Source organism: Salmo salar, unplaced genomic scaffold, assembly GCF_905237065.1.
Source record: "Salmo salar unplaced genomic scaffold, Ssal_v3.1, whole genome shotgun sequence".
Classification (NCBI taxonomy): Eukaryota; Metazoa; Chordata; class Actinopteri; order Salmoniformes; family Salmonidae; genus Salmo; species Salmo salar.
In genome coordinates this window covers 41,598-48,087 of record NW_025550553.1, presented here as the reverse complement: position 1 = coordinate 48,087, position 6,490 = coordinate 41,598, and the positions used below count along the sequence as shown (strand labels likewise).

Genomic DNA, 6,490 nt, shown 5'->3' with positions numbered 1-6,490 from the left:
TCTCTTTCCTCTTCTCCCTTTTCTCATGTCTCGCTCTCTTTCCTCTTCTCCTTTTCATGTCTCGCTCTCTTTCCTCTTCTCCTCTGCATCTGTCTCGCTCTCTTTCTCTTCCTCTCTCATTAATCTCGCTATCTCCTCTTCTCTCTTCTTTCTCTTTCCTCTTCTCCTCTGCATATCTCCTTTCTTCTCCTCTTCTCCTCTTGCATGTCTCGCCTCTCTTTCCTCTTTCCTCTGCATATCTCCCTCTCTTTCCTCTTCTCCTCTGCATGTCTCTCTCTTTCCTCTTCTCCTCTGCATGTCTTGCTCTCTTTCCTCTTCTCCTCTGCATGTCTCGCTCTCTTTCCTCTTCTCCTCTGCATGTCTCGCTCTCTTTCCTCTTCTCCTCTCCTCTCCTGTCCTCTCTCTCTCTCTCTGGCTCTCTCTGTCCCTCTCTCTGTCCCCTCTCTCTGTCTCTCTCTCTGTCTCTCTGTCATTTGGTCAGACACTGTCAAATAAAACACATTCAGACCTCAAGAGCTCAACTCCTTCAGAACAGGTGTGTGTGATATAACGGTACTAATCAGATAGGTAGGAGTGTCTCTTTTCTCAGTTTGTCACATTATCATTTATTAAGTAGATTGAGTACAGCAGTTGAAATGAACCTCCCACCCCATGCACCCTGTCCCCGTGTCTGCAGCCTCTCAGCTAGCAGCATCAAGTAGCCTCTTCACCCTTCACTCTGAAGACGGCGCCTCAGACTCACTTTATAAGGAAGCTGAAAAAGAGAGAGACAGAGAGACAGAGCGTGTGATTACAGACCGCTAGCCAGTTAGTGTGTGACACTAAGTCAACTGCGATCTGACTGTATTAAGTGCCGTTCAGTAGATTTCATTGTGATCTGACTGTATTAAGTGTCGTTCAGTAGATTTCATTGTGATCTGACTGTATTAAGTGTCGTTCAGTAGATTTCATTGTGACCTGACTGTAATAAGTGTTGTTCAGTAGATTTCATTGTGATCTGACTGTATTATTAAGTGTTGTTCAGTAGATTTCATTGTGATCTGACTATTATTAAGTGTTGTTCAGTAGATTTCATTGTGATCTGACTGTATTATTAAGTGTTGTTCAGTAGATTTCATTGTGATCTGACTGTATTAAGTGTCGTTCAGTAGATTTCATTGTGATCTGACTGTATTATTAAGTGTCGTTCAGTAGATTTCATTGTGATCTGACTGTATTAAGTGTCGTTCAGTAGATTTCATTGTGATCTGACAGTATTAAGTGTCGTTCAGTAGATTTCATTGTGATCTGACTGTATTAAGTGTCGTTCAGTAGATTTCATTGTGATCTGACTGTATTAAGTGTCGTTCAGTAGATTTCATTGTGACCTGACTGTATTAAGTGTCGTTCAGTAGATTTCATTGTGATCTGACTGTATTATTAAGTGTCGTTCAGTAGATTTCATTGTGATCTGACTGTATTATTAAGTGTCGTTCAGTAGATTTCATTGTGATCTGACTGTATTATTAAGTGTCGTTCAGTAGATTTCATTGTGACCTGACTGTATTATTAAGTGTCGTTCAGTAGATTTCATTGCGACCTGACTGTATTAAGTGTCGTTCTGTAGATTACATTGCGATCTGACTGTATTAAGTGTCGTTCAGTAGATTTCATTGCGATCTGACTGTATTAAGTGTCGTTCAGTAGATTTCATTGCGATCTGACTGTATTAAGTGTTGTTCAGTAGATTTCATTGTGATCTGACTGTATTATTAAGTGTTGTTCAGTAGATTTCATTGTGATCTGACTGTATTATTAAGTGTCGTTCAGTAGATTTCATTGTGATCTGACTGTATTATTAAGTGTTGTTCAGTAGATTTCATTGTGATCTGACTGTATTATTAAGTGTCGTTCAGTAGATTTCATTGTGATCTGACTGTATTAAGTGCCGTTCAGCAGATTTCATTGTGATCTGACTGTATTAAGTGTCGTTCAGTAGATTTCATTGTGATCTGACTGTATTAAGTGTCGTTCAGTAGATTTCATTGTGACCTGACTGTAATAAGTGTTGTTCAGTAGGTTTCATTGTGATCTGACTGTATTATTAAGTGTTGTTCAGTAGATTTCATTGTGATCTGACTGTATTATTAAGTGTTGTTCAGTAAATTTCATTGTGATCTGACTGTATTAAGTGTCGTTCAGTAGATTTCATTGTGATCTGACTGTATTAAGTGTCGTTCAGTAGATTTCATTGTGATCTGACTGTATTATTAAGTGTCGTTCAGTAGATTTCATTGTGATCTAACTGTATTAAGTGCCGTACAGTAGATTTCATTGTGATCTGACTGTATTTAGTGTCGTTCAGTAGATTTCATTGTGATCTGACTGTATTAAGTGTCGTTCAGTAGATTTCATTGTGACCTGACTGTATTAAGTGTCGTTCAGTAGATTTCATTGTGATCTGACTGTATTAAGTGTCGTTCAGTAGATTTCATTGTGATCTGACTGTATTAAGTGTCGTTCAGTAGATTTCATTGTGATCTGACTGTATTAAGTGTCGTTCAGTTGATTTCATTGCGATCTGACTGTATTAAGTGTCGTTCAGTAGATTACATTGCGATCTGACTGTATTAAGTGTCGTTCTGTAGATTACATTGCGATCTGACTGTATTAAGTGTCGTTCTGTAGATTTCTTGGCGATCTGACTGTATTAAGTGTCGTTCAGTAGATTTCATTGCGATCTGACTGTATTAAGTGTTGTTCAGTAGATTTCATTGTGATCTGACTGTATTATTAAGTGTTGTTCAGTAGATTACATTGTGATCTGACTGTATTATTAAGTGTTGTTCAGTAGATTACATTGTGATCTGACTGTATTATTAAGTGTTGTTCAGTAGATTTCATTGTGATCTGACTGTATTAAGTGTCGTTCAGAAGATTTCATTGTGATCTGACTGTATTAAGTGTCGTTCAGTAGATTTCATTGTGATCTGACTGTATTAAGTGTCGTTCAGTAGATTTCATTGTGATCTGACTGTATTAAGTGTCGTTCAGTAGATTTCATTGTGACCTGACTGTATTAAGTGTCGTTCAGTAGATTTCATTGTGATCTGACTGTATTATTAAGTGTTGTTCAGTAGATTTCATTGTGATCTGACTGTATTATTAAGTGTTGTTCAGTAGATTTCATTGTGATCTGACTGTATTATTAAGTGTCGTTCAGTAGATTTCATTGTGATCTGACTGTATTATTAAGTGTCGTTCAGTAGATTTCATTGTGACCTGACTGTATTAAGTGTCGTTCTGTAGATTACATTGCGATCTGACTGTATTAAGTGTCGTTCAGTAGATTTCATTGCGATCTGACTGTATTAAGTGTTGTTCAGTAGATTTCATTGTGATCTGACTGTATTATTAAGTGTTGTTCAGTAGATTTCATTGTGATCTGACTGTATTATTAAGTGTTGTTCAGTAGATTTCATTGTGATCTGACTGTATTAAGTGCCGTTCAGTAGATTTCATTGTGATCTGACTGTATTAAGTGTCGTTCAGTAGATTTCATTGTGATCTGACTGTATTAAGTGTCGTTCAGTAGATTTCATTGTGACCTGACTGTATTAAGTGTCGTTCAGTAGATTTCATTGTGACCTGACTGTATTAAGTGTCGTTCAGTAGATTTCATTGTGATCTGACTGTATTAAGTGTCGTTCAGTAGATTTCATTGCGATCTGACTGTATTAAGTGTTGTTCAGTAGATTTCATTGTGATCTGACTGTATTATTAAGTGTTGTTCAGTAGATTTCATTGTGATCTGACTGTATTATTAAGTGTTGTTCAGTAGATTTCATTGTGATCTGACTGTATTATTAAGTGTTGTTCAGTAGATTTCATTGTGATCTGACTGTATTATTAAGTGTTGTTCAGTAGATTTCATTGTGATCTGACTGTATTATTAAGTGTCGTTCAGTAGATTTCATTGTGATCTGACTGTATTATTAAGTGTCGTTCAGTAGATTTCATTGTGATCTGACTGTATTAAGTGCCGTTCAGTAGATTTCATTGTGATCTGACTGTATTAAGTGTCGTTCAGTAGATTTCATTGTGATCTGACTGTATTAAGTGTCGTTCAGTAGATTTCATTGTGACCTGACTGTAATAAGTGTTGTTCAGTAGATTTCATTGTGATCTGACTGTATTATTAAGTGTTGTTCAGTAGATTTCATTGTGATCTGACTGTATTATTAAGTGTTGTTCAGTAAATTTCATTGTGATCTGACTGTATTAAGTGTCGTTCAGTAGATTTCATTGTGATCTGACTGTATTAAGTGTCGTTCAGTAGATTTCATTGTGATCTGACTGTATTATTAAGTGTCGTTCAGTAGATTTCATTGTGATCTGACTGTATTAAGTGCCGTTCAGTAGATTTCATTGTGATCTGACTGTATTAAGTGTCGTTCAGTAGATTTCATTGTGATCTGACTGTATTAAGTGTTGTTCAGTAGATTTCATTGTGACCTGACTGTATTAAGTGTCGTTCAGTAGATTTCATTGTGATCTGACTGTATTAAGTGTCGTTCAGTAGATTTCATTGTGATCTGACTGTATTAAGTGTCGTTCAGTAGATTTCATTGTGATCTGACTGTATTAAGTGTCGTTCAGTTGATTTCATTGCGATCTGACTGTATTAAGTGTCGTTCAGTAGATTACATTGCGATCTGACTGTATTTAGTGTCGTTCTGTAGATTACATTGCGATCTGACTGTATTAAGTGTCGTTCTGTAGATTTCTTGGCGATCTGACTGTATTAAGTGTCGTTCAGTAGATTTCATTGCGATCTGACTGTATTAAGTGTTGTTCAGTAGATTTCATTGTGATCTGACTGTATTATTAAGTGTTGTTCAGTAGATTTCATTGTGATCTGACTGTATTATTAAGTGTTGATCAGTAGATTTCATTGTGATCTGACTGTATTAAGTGTCGTTCAGAAGATTTCATTGTGATCTGACTGTATTAAGTGTCGTTCAGTAGATTTCATTGTGATCTGACTGTATTAAGTGTCGTTCAGTAGATTTCATTGTGATCTGACTGTATTAAGTGTCGTTCAGTAGATTTCATTGTGACCTGACTGTATTAAGTGTCGTTCAGTAGATTTCATTGTGATCTGACTGTATTATTAAGTGTTGTTCAGTAGATTTCATTGTGATCTGACTGTATTATTAAGTGTCGTTCAGTAGATTTCATTGTGACCTGACTGTATTAAGTGTCGTTCTGTAGATTACATTGCGATCTGACTGTATTAAGTGTCGTTCAGTAGATTTCATTGCGATCTGACTGTATTAAGTGTTGTTCAGTAGATTTCATTGTGATCTGACTGTATTATTAAGTGTTGTTCAGTAGATTTCATTGTGATCTGACTGTATTATTAAGTGTTGATCAGTAGATTTCATTGTGATCTGACTGTATTAAGTGTCGTTCAGAAGATTTCATTGTGATCTGACTGTATTAAGTGTCGTTCAGTAGATTTCATTGTGATCTGACTGTATTAAGTGTCGTTCAGTAGATTTCATTGTGATCTGACTGTATTAAGTGTCGTTCAGTAGATTTCATTGTGACCTGACTGTATTAAGTGTCGTTAAGTAGATTTCATTGTGATCTGACTGTATTATTAAGTGTTGTTCAGTAGATTTCATTGTGATCTGACTGTATTATTAAGTGTCGTTCAGTAGATTTCATTGTGACCTGAAAGTATTAAGTGTCGTTCTGTAGATTACATTGCGATCTGACTGTATTAAGTGTCGTTCAGTAGATTTCATTGCGATCTGACTGTATTAAGTGTTGTTCAGTAGATTTCATTGTGATCTGACTGTATTATTAAGTGTTGTTCAGTAGATTTCATTGTGACCTGACTGTATTAAGTGTCGTTCAGTAGATTTCATTGTGATCTGACTGTATTATTAAGTGTTGTTCAGTAGATTTCATTGTGATCTGACTGTATTATTAAGTGTCGTTCAGTAGATTTCATTGTGATCTGACTGTATTATTAAGTGTCGTTCAGTAGATTTCATTGTGACCTGACTGTATTAAGTGTCGTTCTGTAGATTACATTGCGATCTGACTGTATTAAGTGTCGTTCAGTAGATTTCATTGCGATCTGACTGTATTAAGTGTTGTTCAGTAGATTTCATTGTGATCTGACTATTATTAAGTGTTGTTCAGTAGATTTCATTGTGATCTGACTGTATTATTAAGTGTTGTTCAGTAGATTTCATTGCGATCTGACTGTATTAAGTGTCATTCAGGAGATTTCATTGCGATCTGACTGTATTAAGTGTCATTCAGTAGATTTCATTGTGATCTGACTGTATTAAGTGTCGTTCAGTAGATTTCATTGCGATCTGACTGTATTAAGTGTTGTTCAGTAGATTTCATTGTGATCTGACTGTATTATTAAGTGTTGTTCAGTAGATTTCATTGTGATCTGACTATTATTAAGTGTTGTTCAGTAGATTTC

At 35.9% G+C, this 6,490-nt stretch overlaps 1 long non-coding RNA gene across 1 annotated transcript in view; it reads right to left on the bottom strand.

Annotated features, from left to right (window-relative positions):
* Positions 1-578: 578 nt before the first annotated feature.
* Positions 579-6,490, bottom strand: part of LOC123739526 (uncharacterized) — a 35,799-nt gene continuing 29,887 nt past the window's right edge. The window contains exon 4 of the long non-coding RNA XR_006767734.1: positions 579-754. This is a non-coding gene — a long non-coding RNA (uncharacterized lncRNA). The remainder of the gene's footprint in view (positions 755-6,490) is intronic.